General features: G+C 40.7%; 1 long non-coding RNA gene across 1 annotated transcript in view; it reads left to right on the top strand.

Moving 5' to 3' along the window:
• LOC112550749 overlaps nucleotides 1-14,341 on the top strand; it is a 23,684-nt gene extending 9,343 nt beyond the window's left edge. Inside the window, exon 3 of the long non-coding RNA XR_003094722.1 lies at nucleotides 13,856-14,341. This is a non-coding gene — a long non-coding RNA (uncharacterized LOC112550749). The remainder of the gene's footprint in view (nucleotides 1-13,855) is intronic.
• Nucleotides 14,342-16,926: the final 2,585 nt, after the last annotated feature.

The raw sequence follows: 16,926 nt of genomic DNA, 5'->3' as shown, positions 1-16,926 counted from the left end.
CCCCGCTGGCTCTCCGGTCCCACGTGCCGCCTGGGCACGGGCACTTCTGCTGCCCCACTCTGGGCATGGGCCCTGCCAGCCCTGGCCCCGGGCCCGACACTCCTGCTGCCCCACCCTGGGTGCAGGCCCCTGCTGGCCTTGGCCCTGGGCACTGGCGGAAGCCCCGCACTCCGTGCTGGTGCCACTGCTTCAGCTGGTGAACTCAGGTGGTGGAGCATCTCACAGGAGCGGGGTGGATATTTGCAGTCAGCCAGGAGCAGGAGGGTCTGCAGTGGTATCCCTGCTATGTGCCCGGCCACCCTGCTCCCGGCCAGCTGCAAAACTTCATCTGCCTCCCATGGGACTCTCCACTGCCCCACAAGTCTGTATTCAGCAACCGCCTGGCTTCTCCCCACCCCTCCCATGCTCATACCCACCCCCCACTCACTGCCACTCACCGCACTTGCTGCTGCTGCCCCCACCATGCTTCTCCCTGCCTTCCCACCAAAACTTGCTGATTCCACTGAGCGCTATAGCAAAACTCGCCGAGCACTCAGTGAAAGCAGGTATCAATCTTAAATGAGTGCTATAGCGAAATAGCGCTAATCAAAACCGCGTTAAGCAAGGGCTGCCTGTATTCATCACAGGGCCATATTCTGATACCTTTACTTGTTTAGTCACTTTTACTCCAACGTCAATGGGATGGCTTGTAGCATAAGATAATATTGAATGTAAATAAGTATAGTAGTTTTTGGTTCTAGATGAGTAGCCTCATTTAATTCAATAAGATCATTGGTGTGAGTACAGATTTACAGAATCCAACTCTAAATGATAGGGTAGGCTGTTAATGAGCCTAATGCTGTTAGTTTAGAGAAAGACTTGCCGGCAACCCACCGTGCTCTTTATTGGCAAGAGTAGCTGAGTGTACTCAGTACCTCTTATGCATAGGCCAAATGGTTACAACAGAGATTCGTCTAATTGGGAGGCCTGACCCTGCAAACTCTTTCAGACATCAGAGTTATCTTTTGAATTCAAGGAGTTATCCTTTGAATGCACATATAGGTTGCCTATATGAACAAGAGTTTTCAGGTTGGGTGTGTATTCCTGGATGGATATCACTTGACACCTTAATTGGATTTAGTCCTGCCAAGCAATTAAATGGGTAACCAACCAAATTCTCATAATACCCATTCAACATCAGTCATTTGTATCTTACACGTATATAAAAATATGTTAAGTACTTCATAAAGTTTGACCCAAACTTGCTAAATGCAGAGATAATTTCAAAAAGAGTCATGCTCTATGTGCATTCAAATAATTATCCCACTTTACTGCATAAAGCATGCTGAGATTTTGTTTCACTTTACAGATTAAACCTGAGAAGCTGATGTACATGAGTTGGCCCATTCTGAATCTTTGTCATCTGAGACAGCCCTGGTTATTGCCAGCTCATTTCACAGAGATCTATTTCGAATCAACTCATAAATTATTAATAGTACATGTGTAGGTCAGAGAGAGACTAACCCTGACAATCACACCCTAATATTCTCTCTTTAGCATCAGAAATAAGAAAGGAGATGGGAATAATCAATATTCAACAACTGAGATACATCTTACACAGATATGGTATATGCACTTAGAAACACCCCCCCCCCAGATCTTTACAAAACCTGTCAGGCTGGCATTAATCTTGCATGATGAATAATGTGGCAATCTATGAATTTTTAATACCTTTCAAATGATGAAATTGTGGGATGTGATATCTACAAGTAAATTTGTTCAAATATGAGAATATTTTTGATCAAATTGAGATATTGAATAATGTGTATAAAAATATTTAAATACCAATTTGGATCACACAGCAAGCAAGAGAGTTTATACGAATATGTGACTGGGTAGAGCTTTTGGTCACTAATAATTTGCCTGAAGCTTTAATTATATTTCAGAGCTGAAGGAGAAGACCAAATCCTGTAGGATGCTGAGTACCTCCTGTGACTTACTGAGCATTTTTGATTTAATGTAAGTTAAAGATACCAAGCAGGAGGTAGGCTGTACTTTTTTATAGGGTTATGAATCTGATCATGATGTTTTGACATCCAACACAGTACTTTATTCCATAGAAAAACCCACTTTTTTCAATGGGACATTTTGCATTGTAAGTAAGGGGGTGAGGGCCAGAACAGGGACAGATGTTTGCCATTTATTAATACTGGGGCCCAAAGTTCAAGGGGTTAAGGACTTGCAGCTCCTAACAGCATCACTGTGGGTGAAGCTAAATTGTGGTGCCTAGCATTGCACAGAATTGGTCTTTTGCTCTGATGAAACACCAGTGAATTGGAGATTTTCTTTTTTCAGGGGGAAGCAGGGTAATAAACTTTTAGTGCCTTATAACAAAAACTCAGCCTAGTCCTACACCAAGCGAGGTCAGTGGGATTTTACCATTGACTTTAACAGGAGCAGGAGCAGGCTCTATTTGATATCACCTGCCTTTGAAATTGCCTAAACCAAAATGTTTCATTTATAAACTGTCAAAAAGGAATTACTAAGCTTTTACTGTTCTTAAAACAGTTAATGTGCTTTCCAGTAAAGGAATGGCAGAACAGTGGGACATTTTAATTTTCATTATAAGTAAGGTAAAAACTAAGATCAAGAACTTTACCTAGTCAGAAAAAAGTAACACACTTTCTGATTAAAACATTTTACTTAATTCTTGCTGGACAGAAAATAAAATGTGTTTGTTTCCCATGATTTGAGGAGAATTAACATGTATCTGATTGTTAATATTTGATCCTTCTTTAATTATTTATGATATCAAGGAATGAATCTGTCAAGTAAATAATGAAATGCGTACATGCAGCATATGTAATTAGGTTAGGTGCATAAATCCAAAGTGCTCACTTTATAGTTGTCAGTGCGAAATTTATTAATAATGAGAAATGCTAAGTGAAGAAAATCCCTAACAGTCTACTCATTTAGTGTAGGTTAGCGCAGTTGCTGAAAGAGAAAGTTAACATTCATTCTCTGAGCCATATTTCATCATTTAAGAATGTTAGTAAACTACTGTACATTTTGCTCTTCTTTGCTTTTAACTTGTCATAAGAACATTGTCCCCTGATGCAGGTGTGTTAAGAATGAGTATTTTATCTCTGTTTTGCAAATAAATACACAGAATATAGCGATGCATAGATTTTCTGCATCTATCTGCCATTTTACGCCAACAGTACACTACATATCTGACTATCATACGAATTTAACTAAGATGAACCTTAAAAAAAAGATCTGCACCATATTTGGCTATTAAAATTTTAGGATCAGAAATGTGGCATGCTGGCACCTGTCTGAAAAATAAATGCATTGAACACATACTTATATGTGTAGTGATACATTTGTGCTATGAATTGATGCATACCATGTTATGAAGATGCTTGCATTGAGAATGTGTGCCATCATCCTGAATTGACTAGAATATGTTACATATGGAGTTATATGCCTATGTAATATATGTGTAATATGTGTAACTATTAATACTAAAGCTAATTAAATCTTCTTTTAGCTTGCCAGTTAAAGACTTCAGTCTGTAGCCATTTATTACCTGATTCCATAAGCTATAGTTAGTTAACTGTAATGTCTAGATATATGTACTGGGCCTTGGGTAGTTTTTTTGTCCACACAGCCAAATACTTCAATATTTGACTTTATTAGATTTTCATTATCTCAACATCTAGCCGCCTTCACCTTTTGTAGATGAAAATAATCCTAGTTCTATTTAATAAAAACAACAACAAAAATTAAGCTATGATTTCATGCCTTTTGGGGTACAAGAAGAAAGTAAGAGAGAAATGAAACACCTGTTTGAGACAAGAAACTGTTATTGTGGGACTCAGTGTGAACAGTGATCAATCCCAAAAGGTATTTTTGGAAGCAGGAACAGATTTGATCGCTAAATTTATATATAAAAAATCTTTCAATATAATTTTTAAGTACATAATTAGCATATGCATATAATAAGGGAATAAAGTATACACAAGGTGCTAACATGGCGATTTTATTCTGTTTCAATTTAATATATAATGAGTTCATATAATATATACAAACCTCTTTCTTGGCTTAATTTAAATTGCAAGATCCAAAATAAAAATGATCACAGGATGATCATAACATAATTCGGAATATTTGAGCCAAGTTATATGACCACAGCTACAGGCATACACGTAAGTGGTCTTGCCTTTTCCAGTTATCAAAATATTAGAGCCAAGATGGGTAGCCAGCCATTCTGCTTTGCATTACAATGTTAGATTTATTTCTGTCCCAACTTGATGTAACAGAATCACAAATGCCCTAAGAGTTACTTCCAAGACTAACATTTCTCTGTCCCACATCAGATGTTTTAATATTCATATAATCTAGTCAAATCTAGGAGTTCATTGAGTTGTCCATCCAGAAAATCAGGAACAGGCATTTAGTCATACAAAATGGTCATTCAGCAACCTAATGCCTGAGGGGCAGATCACTCACATCAGACTCCCAGTTCTGCCTGAAAAGACCAATTAAGTTATTCTGTCTATTCCACTATCAATGCTGGATTGCTCCCAAAAGAATATTCTCCAGTGCTTTACCCAGTCTAATTTTAAATTACTCAAGTGCAAGGACTTCTATCACTTCCCTTGGGGGACTATTACACAATCTAAAGTCTCCCTGTTAGGAAATCTTTTGTTATATTCTGCCAAAATTTTCCTGTGCTCAGTTTCATCCCATCGCTCCTAGTTATACCTATTTGGTTGACCCTAACTTCTTTAGTAGTTACACCATTACAGAATGTAATGACAGCTACTCTGATCCTTTGCGAAATTATTTGGGCAAGGTATTTAAGTTCTCTTTAGTCATTCTATTTTCTTAACAGGAGTCAGTCTTTCCAGTCACTTAATCATTATTGTTTCTCTCCCCTGAAATCCTCCTCAATTCTTTCTGCTGAGGAGGTGCACAGAATTGTGTACAGCCTGGTGTTCAGTATATAACATCCTTTGTGCTGTGGTCATATACAAGTTGGGGCCAAACACAAAAGCAGAAGTACTTATATTCTGGAACTAATTTGAGGCCTTTCATAGAGTTTACTATTCTAATAAAAGGTGCTAATGGCTTGCATATAAGGGACTATTAATGTATGAGCATTTAGGATAAAATTCTGTATAGAATGAGCTTAAGGCTTCAGCATAGCTATCTTGGTCAGAGGTGCATTTTTTTCCCCCAATCTTGACTGACACAGCTATGCTGGCAAAGGTGCTAGAGTAGACTCGGTTATACCATAAAAAATCCCAATTTTAAGTTACATCAGAAAGCTGCATCTTCACTATTTGCCAGGGCAGCTCTACTGGTATAGTTATACTGGGAAATTTTTAAAGCATAGACAAGGCCTGATGCCATAGCATGTCTGCACTTGGAGAGGTTTAAAGGTATCATGCCTCTTGTAACATTCTCCTTGTCTGGCATTAGAAGTTCTCAGTTTCCTTTGTGTTGCAGAGTAAGAAGCTATGTGCCCATGTTCATTTCTCAAAGCCACCCTGATATGGCAGAGGAAAGAGAAAAAGGGCTCCCGGGTTTCTTAAGCAGTTAGACAAGTCTGATATCTTGGGCAGAGACAGGAGCACAGGAGCACTCTTTCTAGGGACCAGGCAGTGGGAGTTGCTCTTTGTCACTGCCCCTGTTTGAGGAAATAGAACTTGTGTCCATTTTTTAATAATACGAGCTGACCTACGGAAATGCCTCCATGTCACTCCATGTCCCCATGTCACTCCACAATCTCCATGTCACTCACTCCTGCTCCTGATGGGAGACTGACTGACAAGACCCCCCCAAATCCTTTTCTTTTCAATAAAAGGGTAACTACATTGCTGGCTATCTAGTCTGCATCAGACCCTAGAGCTGCAGCTCCAGAATGCCCAGGCAGAGCCATCCCAAGGTCATTCTGGGCTCACTCAGCCTGATGAGGGTTGGATTTTTTTCCATACCCGGGAGTGTTGTATAGTCAAACCCTTCATCTGTTTTATCAGACAGGCAGAACTGGGAGTCTGATAACTTTTAAAAAAAGATACAGTTCTCTGATTAACTGAAGAGTAATAGCATGAAATTTCTAGTCTCCAATAAGTAACATATTGATGCTTATGTCTAATTTAATCAGCATCAGCGAGGAACGGGGGTGCCCATTCCTTCACCATCAGTTATGCAGCAGTTCAAGGTGATAAATCCTATCTGCAGAATGATATTCCGTTGACATTTCTATAATATTAATTAGATCACCTTGTCATGCTGTAGGAAATTTGCTTAACATTCATTAGGAATTTCTTATAGATAGATAGGTATCGCCCCCTTCATTCTCCCCCTCCTTTCTTTCTGCTTTGATTGACAGATGAGGTCAAGCCAGAGACAGTTCCTCCCTCACTGTGCCTGAAGAGCCAGGTCACTGGACTCCATAATGCATGGAGAGTGGGAGGGGAGGATTATGCCTTGAAGAGATATCTTATTAAATTGGACAAAAGCTTGTCTGCCTCCAGGCTGTGTCTCAGGATCTCCTCTGCCTGCAGCCTGCATGGAGAATGCAGGAGAGTATGCGACGCAAAAGCCATTTACATTACCCTGCAGTCATTTTTATATGCGGAGGTAATGAAGTTGTCAGCGGAGCCCTGAGTGTGGCAGAGCCTGATATTCAAATAGCCCTGCCAGTTCCCCCTCCCCCCCTTTTCTCTTCCTTCTCCCCCCTGCTCTCCCCCCCCACCATCCCCATGGCTGATCTATAAACTCCCCGGATTACTGCTTCACTGACTCCCAGACTCCTACTGCATTCGCACTCTCGCCCCTGTCAAATGCTTTTGTTTCCAAGTCAGGGAACACACAGCTGTGTATGTGAGTGCCTGTGTCCATGTCCCTGTGTTTGTCCACATGGACTGATGCTGGCTGCAGATACCAGGTGTCATGGGCTGACTGCTAATGAGTGGCAGTCACACCACAGCATTTATTAAAGCAAGGCTGTGCTAAGATAGCAGCAGCATTTCTGCTGCTAAGTGCATTTTTGTTTGAGTTGTATTTGAGGGGAGAGGGATTGTTGAGATTACAAGAATTTTTAGCTGAAATCTGTGGACATTTTATCATGAGCAATAGAAAGAAAGATGTTTCAAGCTCATGTGGGTTTCCTGGATAAAACAATGGTGAAAATCTCACTTGCATATTTTGCATTTATAGTGCTCCTGTTGTTCTGAAGAATGGCAAAGCATATGCAAACTGTATACACACAGCACTGTGGGAAGGTAGCAACCAAGCAGCACGCAGCGTGCTGTACAACACTTGTTTGGCAAAGGTGAAGATAAGTTTATAGTCTGAAGACACCCAGATCAGCCCCTATACTTACTAAAAGTGTAGTGGGGTCATAAATATCTTGAATGATCAGATTTGCCATTGAGATTTGCAAAGGTCATATTTTAAAATATCCTCATGGTAAAACCGTCCAGAGTTTTAAATACTCACTTTAGGATGAAAGGCTGAATCCACTGTAGTAATATGAGTTAACTAGTTTTTTAAAACCATTTTCATAGCTACTGTCAATTAGCATAGCACTGAAGTCAATGTCCAGGTGAAGAAAATGAAATGAGACTGATTTGTATCAGCTGAAGGTTTGCTGCTGGATATTTAGATGATGGAGGGACACATTTTTAAAGTGACCTCAAACTCTTCTTCTGTGGGATCAAAACTGCATTTAGACATCTGACTACCTGATCTGCAGGTACAGTCATGTAGTTGACATCTATGTTTTTGCTATTTTGCTTGCTTTTTTGCTTTGCTTATGTGTGCAAAATGGAAGGTTCTTTTTAAAAGATTGACCCCACTGGTAAGCATTTATCTGCCATGATAGTCTCATTTTTGGATCACCAATGCATCCATTATTTTCAGAAAAGAATACTTTCTGTGCTCTTATGAAAATGATCAATGATCCTTTAGCACAGAAGTCCCATGGGCTTAATTTATTTTGTAAGCAGTAATTTAAAAACACTGGTTCAAGCATTTTTAAAACTTACAAAAGAGTCAAAACTATACAGGTTTCAGCTACTGTTTTGTTCTGCCTTTGTTCTCGCAATGAGGTTTTGAAGATTCCCTAGAAATTTGGCAATTCCATGAATTTACAGCTCATGTTACATAAAAGTGCCATTCAGAATTTTTATGCCTCTAGGATTTTCTTTTTTTTACAAATGGAAATTTATTTAGGAAAGTGAATATTATGCATACAGTAAAACAGCTAATCTGTAAGTATTTTTAGTATACAGAGTCACTCTGCATGCCTGGACCTGCAGATTAAAGTCTCCCCAAGTATACATTGGCACGATGCACTGTAAATGATCCACAAATGGAGGAGTCCCAAAGTGTGCATTGACTCACTACACCATAACAGCTCCTACAGAGATTTTACAGCATAGTATGCCAATGATCCATGGATTAAGGACTCCCTAAGTACACATTGACACGATAGATTGGAGCTGTTTTGGTCTATCGTGTCAATGATCCAGGGATAATGACAGAGTCTTGTGCACGTCCACTGAGACCGAAGCTGTTATGGCCCTAATGGAAGAACCAAAAATGTTCCACTTACATCATGTTACCCTTCTTGGATGCTACAGGAACTTGAACTGTGTTTCCACATTTTTATAACACACGCAAGTTGTGTGTACAACAGTGCACCTGCCTAATCTGGGGGTATTATCAGATTGTACTCCTTTTTGGAGTAATAAACTTGATCTGTAGTTGATATACCTTTTCCTATATGCAGCTCTGCAAAGTATCGATGCTTTTACACAGAAAGTCTCTTCATGAGTGTGTCTACATATGCCCCCCATGGCACAGTAACAGCCGTTACTGCGTCATCCCAGCAGTGAACAGTTATTTTTAGCAGCTATGTCATCGTAGCAATGTGCTATAGTGAGGTAGCTCATCACTATGGCGACATAGCGTTGGCATCATGGTTTGTGCCCAAAGATGCTATGTCGCCATAGCAATAAGCTATGTCACCGTAGTGTGTTACTTTGGCAACATAGCATCATGTGTAGACTTGTAGACTTATACCCAGTGTAAGTTAAAACAGAGAAACTCAAATCAAAGGAGATGAATCTCAGACAGATGGGTAGCACAAGCAAAAGTCTCCCCCCCAAAGCACAGTGAAATGGAAGTGTGAAACAGAAGAGATGAATAACCATATGTACAATGATTTACATCTCCAAAATGCTCTCTCAGTAGCAACTAGCTAATCCTTTCTGAGATGCTGGTAGTAAGTAGTCTTATCCATGTTTAACTGATGATGAAATTGAGGGCGCAGACAGAAGTGATAATTTTCGCTCAATTTGGCCCCTGAAAGTGCTCTATAGCCATGACCAAACACAAGTGCGTGGCTGCAAAGCATTTTAAAAGGGACTGATCCCATGACAATCTGAGTCATCATTGCATGAGGGTTCAGATGAAGACACTCCAAAATGGAGTGCCTTCATTAACGTCTGTCTGTGCACACCAGGAGCAGGGCTAGGCTGACACAGCTCAGCCCTGTTTCTGGTGCTGTCTTCAGAATAGGAGGGGGGAAGGGAGTTGGACAGATTTGGTTTGGGTTTTTTTCAACCAGTGATGGAGGAGCTTGATCCCCTAAACCCCAGGACCCAACAGCCCAAAGGTGTGGGGGCTCCAATCCACCTGCCCCACTCTCCAGCCCTGGCTGAAAAAACTGCAGACTGAATTCCCTCTGTTCCCTTCCCCCTCTCCCATTCTGAAAATAGTGCTAGAGATAGGAGGGGAGGGGGAGGGGAAAGTGGCTGCAGACTCACAGCCATTCCAAATTGCAGCTGAATCTCCCAACCTCTGGTACCCAACAACAAATATCTGTTGGGTCCAGGAGATCTCTGTAACTCATAGTACTTCCTGCTACACTTTTATCTGCACCTTCTGATGCAGAGAGGTTCAGTGGGTTGCCAAATGTAAACAATGAGGCAGTGGTAAAACTTAGACCACGACATACAAATTAGGGGTCTCTAGATTTAGGCTGATTCTACTAGGCCAAGATTCAAAAGGATGATGAGTAGATTATATGCAGCCCCATGACACATCCATGGGAAGTCTGAAAGCCAATAGGATGAAACTGAAATGTATCTGGAGATAGGAAGTCAGTAGGAAACAGTTTGTCCTCCAGCAAAAAGTAGTCTATCAGGTGCAGTATGCTATAATTTAGCTAATAATGATGTAAAAGTCCAGAAAAAGGAGAAATGTCATAATCATGATCAGATAGTATTAGGAAACACAGAGTCCAGGTGAAGACAGCTATTAGCAGTGGGAAGGTAAATGTAACTAGGCTTAGGTTTAGTTTCATACTAGCTCAATGTTAAGAGCTCTGCTGTCCTATATGATCCCATGCAAATGGCTGAATTCCTGAAGATTTGGATTGTAAAAGCAATTTTAAAACAAACCTCTGTTCAGGACATCTTCTTTTGATGTTGCTGAATCAGAAGGATATAACGAAATGAGATTCCCTAATTAAAACAGGCTTTAAGTTATGAACTACTGTGAACTACTTTTCTTCTTTCAAAAATTCATAGATTCATAGATATTAGGGCTGCTATTTCTAGTTGCTCCAAGGGGTGCCCTGGTAAACAGGGCATCTCCTATCCTTTGTTGTCCCCCCAGATGAATTTGTAGATGGCCTCAAAATCACCTCTCAGCCTTCTCTTGCAGAGGCTAAAGAGAATCAGGTCCCTCAATCTCTTGTAGGGCCTTGTCTTCAGGCCTCTTACCATATGAGTGGCCCTCCTCTGAATCCTTTCAAAGTTATCCACATCCCTCTTGAAGTACGGTGCCCAAGGTGGAATGTTGCAAGTTGCTTAAATTTTTCATTGAGGAAAGGGATAAAAGAAACCCTGTGATGAAGAGTAGTAAGTCAGGAGAAAGCAGGATTGGAAATCAGTAGGTGAAACATACACCATGTTCACAGTTATTCCTGTTGCTGATTGCTATGGAACATGGGTTTTCACATGATGGTCATGCTTGCACCACCTGCCTACCACTGAGGAAATAAGCCACGTCCATTCTCTCCTGCTCTGCATGTGATCAAGCCCAGGAATTAGGCAGCATCAGTGGCTTAGAGTGGTCCTGATCATGAGCCTCAGAGTTACTCTTAGTCTCTCCCAAGAGAAGTTTCAGGACTTTGCTGGGCATTCTGTATGTCCTGGTAGATTAACTCTGGTTTGTACCATCCTCTCTCTAGCTCTTCCTCTAGACTCCAGCAAGTGAACCTTGAGTTGACTTATGTAGAGAAGTGATGTTGGAGGAGGTACAGTATGAAATGAAATGTGATTAAATAGGCATAGATATGACAGTGTATCAAGGAACAGAATCAGAGTTTGAGTGATTGCTGAGAGAGAATTAAGGGATCTTTGTGTTTTGTGCAATAATAAGCAGGATAAAATGTAATTGTCAGGACAAATGTATCTTGCCTGTCCCATGTAATAAAAACTCAGGAAGATTGTTCTCTGGATTTCTATTCACCTCCAAATACAGCTTGTAGATTAAGGTCATTTACATTTCAGAGTTATTGGCCACAACTCTACCTGTAGGCAATGGGAACTACTGGTACTCAGCATCTCTACAGTTAGGCCCTAATGACTACTGCTAGACCTGCTAGTGGAGGTAGGTCAAGAGTGTGAGTCACCCATTCTGTTTCAAACTGCAGATATGCTCTTTCACAGTTCATTGTGCTTGACTGCTTGGCTCTTTCAAGAGTAGGAGGGCCTTGGGAAATTTTTGATTTATGTGTTGTTGCTAAGTGTGGAACAGTCAAACACATTGGGCATGTCCATATGGTTGCCCTCCTGATCCTGAGTTTACTGCTAACTAAATAAGTGTTACCCACTAGCTGTCATGGAGGCCCACCGAAGATCATGCAGTAAGCAGAGTAAATGGCTCACAAGCAGACTAGAGAGGCAGTGTGGACCTAAGCTCTCCCTGCCAGGTACCACTCTTGGGCTCTCCCAAACCAGAAAGACTTGAGTATGGCCTTGCTATGCATACTCAGGGTTGTTCCAAGCTGTCTGCTTAGTATAATTGCCAGTCTCTCGTGTGCTCAGTAGGTGCAAATGGAATTTGTTCTGTTGGTGGTGGACCTGTTGTTTTGTTGGCAATGGAGGGAAGCCATATAAACATGCCCACTAGGAACAAAGAGAGGAGGTTAGCCATGTTAGTCTGAAGTCAGGCAGAAGGCAGGGTAGAGATGCATCGTACAGACTAACTGAATCAGAGGTTCATGTATGTAAGAACTCACTTCATCAGCTGCTTACTCATGAAGCTTATGCATCTCTGATTCATTTAGTCTATAAGGTACATCTCTACCCTGCCTTCTGCCTGACTTCAGACTAATACAGGTAACTACTCTTTGGGTGCCTATACACGAGAGCGTAGGGTGCTTTGATGCGTTGGAATTCCAGCGCATCAGAGTGGACGCCATTAATCAAATCTGCTGGAGTGTGGCAATTGCTGTGCCTCATGTATCGGTGTCTCCACACTTAAAAACAGCAGCAGGGGTGCTTGAACTCAAAGCTCATTGAGTAAGCTTTAGTTCAAGTGTCCCCACTGCCATTTTTAAGCATGGGGATGCTGATACAGGAGATGCAGCAGCACTTTAATTATATTGGCTCTCAGAGTTGCTTTAATTAAAGCACGGCCCCCCCCTCACGCCTGGAGCGTATGTAAAAGTGCCTTTTGTTCCTAGGGAGTATGTTTATATGGCTTCCTTCCTGACTTATTCCACTAGGTATAAGTGCTATGGGCATGCACATAACCATCATGTTATTGCAAGTAGAGTGAACCATGGAATAGTTTTAATTTTGTAAGATCATCCAGAGGTGGTAGAATTTTTCTCTTGGGTTGATAATGTGTTAAAAATATCCAGGTTTTTTTATGACAAAAAATATATTGAAGGTTTCGGAAGTTCAGCAGAAAAGGAAATGTAACATTTTAAATGAAGAAATAAAATTTGAGGCCTACCAACTTCCATAGGGCTCTTTCTGAAGAAACTCATAATAATTTGAATACATTTAATTGAAAAAGAGAGAAATACTTTCACTGTGATTATGATTTAAATGAATGCATTATACATTGACTACTAGGCCCTTTGATGCAAGGCTAGTTAAAAGCACAATATATTGGCTTCTCAGGACTACTGAAGTGCATTATAAATGTTTCCATTGTAATACACTCTTTTTTGCAATGCTTAAGTTCCTCAGTTCCTGACAATCTAACAGAAAAGTTGCTGTATGCATTTTTAAATGTGCTGGTAAATATAACTAACATATTAAATATGGTACTAGAGCTATTTTCAATTTTATATCTAATTTTACATTCCTGAAAGCTAAACTTATCTAACTCTATCTTTTGAAAACTACTGAGACCCAAAGAAAACTCAGTAAGATCTAGATATCGTTAGTGGTTTTTAAGTACTTAACTACTAGCCAAGTTTTCAATTTACAACTCCAGAATGACAAAATCTGTGAGATTTGTCGTTTTACTGGAAACTGTTACTTTATTTATAGCAGGCATTAATCCATTCCCATTGAATGCAAAAAGATTAAGGCTGGCCTATCAGAATGTTTCTTAATGCATAAAATATTAGTTCATTGTTTAGTTTTCATTTTCAAGATATCATTATTTGCCTTTCAAAAATAACTCATAAAAACAACCTGATTTTTTTTTTGATAAAAGAAATTGGTATTTTGACAATTAAAAAAAATGAAATGGAAAAAATTTAGAAATCCAACAAATCTGAGGGGAAATTGCCTTAACATTTTAACATTTACTTTTCTTCAACTAGCTCTACTTCCAGCCATTACAGTTCCTCAATGTATGAGAACATTCATCTCTAATTCAGCTGCCAACTGAGCCTTTCAGTTACTGGATTGACAGTGAAGGCTCTAGCTACAAAGGGAAAGAAGTATATTGGATGACACCACTCAGCTGCAAAGAGCCAGCAAAAGTTGGGGAGACCAGAAGAATAGAGAGTACTTCTCAGAACAACCCTTGCTAGCACCAGCAGCTTGTCCTACAGAAAAAGAAAGGAGCATAATGTGGTTTCATTTTTCTCAAATGTCAGTGATAGCAACAACCTCCCATTCCAGAGCCAGAAGGGAAGCATATTTAGGAACCAGTAAATAGAAACCTAATCAAGAAGGGAAGATAAAACAAGGAATAATGGGAGAAGTCCTAGAATAAGAGAAACAAGTCTGACTTCTGGCAGAAAAGAGATGGGATTGTTAAGTGAGAAGGAAGAGAAGTGTTATTGGAGACTAGGGGCCTTTGTACAAACCACAAAATTGGCCTTTAAAGCGGCTTAAATGCCCCTTTGCACCGCTTTAATGGCATTGTAGTTTACAATGTCAGCGGCATATTACTCTTTAAATGATTTCGGGATGTAGCAAAATAAAACACCTCTGAGGTGTTTTAGTTTGCTACCTAACAATGTGCAGCAGCTACAGAGGGAAGCGCTGGGCCCTGTGCAGCTCAGGGACTGTGCAGGCAGCCTGTGCAGGCAGCCCATGCAGGCAGGCTCCACTGAAGAAAAAAAAAAGCAGCAAGCCTGATCTTTTAATTTTTTTTCCTCCCTGGATTCTGCCTGCCTGCCTGAGCTGTGCTGGGGCCCAGTGCTTCCCTCCGCGGCTGTGGTGTCCCTGGGACCGCCCAGGCCAGGTGCCTGCAGGCAGGTGCTGTCTGGGGGCCACCACCGCCCCAGCAGAGGGAAGAACCAGCCTCCCCGCAGTTCAGGGACCACTCAGCCTGCTGGCAGTTCAGGTCCCCAGAGAAGCAGGTAAGGATTGGGCCTGACCCTTGTGTACATGCCACAGGGGTTTACTTTGGTTTAATTCTCCCTAAATTGAAGCAGTGTTTTTAAAAACCCACCGCTTCAGTTTAGGGAGAATTAAACCAAAGTAAACCCCTGTGGCGCGTACAAGCAGCCTAGAAGCAGACAGTAGATTATAGCACCTTCAAGCAACAGAGAGAAGGAAATGTAGAGAACAGAATGGGTAAATAATGAAGCTATGTGGACAACAGAATTTCTATTACTCATAGGATTGCAAGATTTGACTTTGTTCCAGATTTAAAAAATTCTCTGCAAAGGACAATTCTGAAGAAAAAAAAATAAGTTCGGATCAATCAAAGTGTTTTGTTTCAACAAAGTCTAAACTTTAATGTTTTACACCTTTAAATGTGTATTATAATAATAATGTAAAATAGAAGAATGATCAAAAAGGTGTTTCAAGATGCAAAATTGAAATATTCAGTCTGAAAAAAACCAAATGAGACCTTTCAGCATTGACAGAAATCCATTTGGCATCTTTCTTTTAAAAAGAAATTACAGAGAAATTGGCCTAGTGTCACAATGTATTTTGATTTTGATGGAAACACATTTCCCAAACAAACAGAGTTCTATCAAAGTATCTTTGGCAAGTTATAATAAAGAACAGAAAAAAGACATGTAGTACAATTCACGATTAGATCCTGAATTGCAGCAAGGCTTCTACCTTGGCCATGTGGCACATTTGCAGTAAAGAGAACTCACCGTGCAAGTACCACACTGCTAACAGAGGTGTGGCCACGACCCCTCCCCATGATCTTGGATGCCAGGGAACTCTCTGAGCTCACCAGCATCTAGAAGGACCTATGGTGAGAAGTTCTGCATGTGCAGTGAGCGCTGTGAGCTCACCAGCTGACTGGTGCAGGATCTGCTCAAAGCTGCAGAGCCCAGAGGGTGAGTGTAACTACTGTTCATTCTTCCTTCCATCCCTGCCTCCCCTCCCAAATTCAACAGCAGGGGAAAAGAGGGGTTGAGCAGAGGCAGCAACACAGCCCCTGAGCTCCAGAGCTGCGTGAGAACTATTAGAATTATTTATCTAAAATACTGCAGGGCTGTGGTGACCATGAAATTTCTGTGACGATTAGAGAGAAATCGCAAGGCAAACTTTCAACCTGCAGGTATATTCAGTATTTTTTCCAGAGCAAACAACCCAAGACAAATCTGTATGAACATCTGCTGTAAATATCTCCTATGTGAGATAGTGGAAAACAGAATTGTCTGTGCCCAGCTGCTTCATTCCTACTAACCTGTTTCTGACTCTAACCAAAACCAAAGGATTCCAGGAAAAAATGCAATAACCACGGGAAGTCCTCACAGTCTCCCACTACTGCCAAGCATAAAACATATAGAGAGTAATTCATAGATTCCTAAGTTCCAGGCTAAAGACGATCATCTAGTCAACCTCCTATATATTGCAGGCCATTAAATTTCACTCAGAAGAACTTGTGTTTGACTAAATCACATTCTCCAGAGAGGCATCCATCTTGATTTGAAGACATCAAGAGGTGGAGAATCTACCACTTCCCTTCTGTTTGTTCCGATGGTTAATCGCCCTCACTGCTAAAAGTTTGTGCCATTTCTAATTTGAATTTGTCTGGCTTCAACTTCCAGCCATTGGTTCTTGTTAAGCCTGTGTATGCTTGAATAAAGAGCCCAATAGTACTGGGTATTTTCTTCCTGTGATGGTACTTATGCACTGTAATCAAGTCATCTCTCAGCCGTCTTTTTAATAAGCTAAACAGATTGAGCTTTTTAAGTCTCTCAGGGTGGTGACAGACGAACAAATTATACTGACTTAAATGGGGAGCACTTATCACATATCAGCTGATTTGTGATAACTGCTTTGAGTGTCCATTCTGTCCCCGTGTACGGAGAAGCTAAGGTAGAAGGCAGGATAGATTTGCACCTTATAGACTAAACCAGAGATTCATAAACCTTCGTAAACATCAGCTTCTTTCATCAGATGCTATGGTCCCATCATAACTCCTTCAAATGAACATGTGTCAGGAACCCAACACCTCTCTGACTTCCTA

This window comes from Alligator sinensis, unplaced genomic scaffold (assembly GCF_000455745.1).
Source record: "Alligator sinensis unplaced genomic scaffold, ASM45574v1 scaffold29_2, whole genome shotgun sequence".
Classification (NCBI taxonomy): Eukaryota; Metazoa; Chordata; order Crocodylia; family Alligatoridae; genus Alligator; species Alligator sinensis.
Note: the sequence above shows the minus strand (reverse complement) of the source record. Positions and strands in the feature narration are given on the sequence as shown.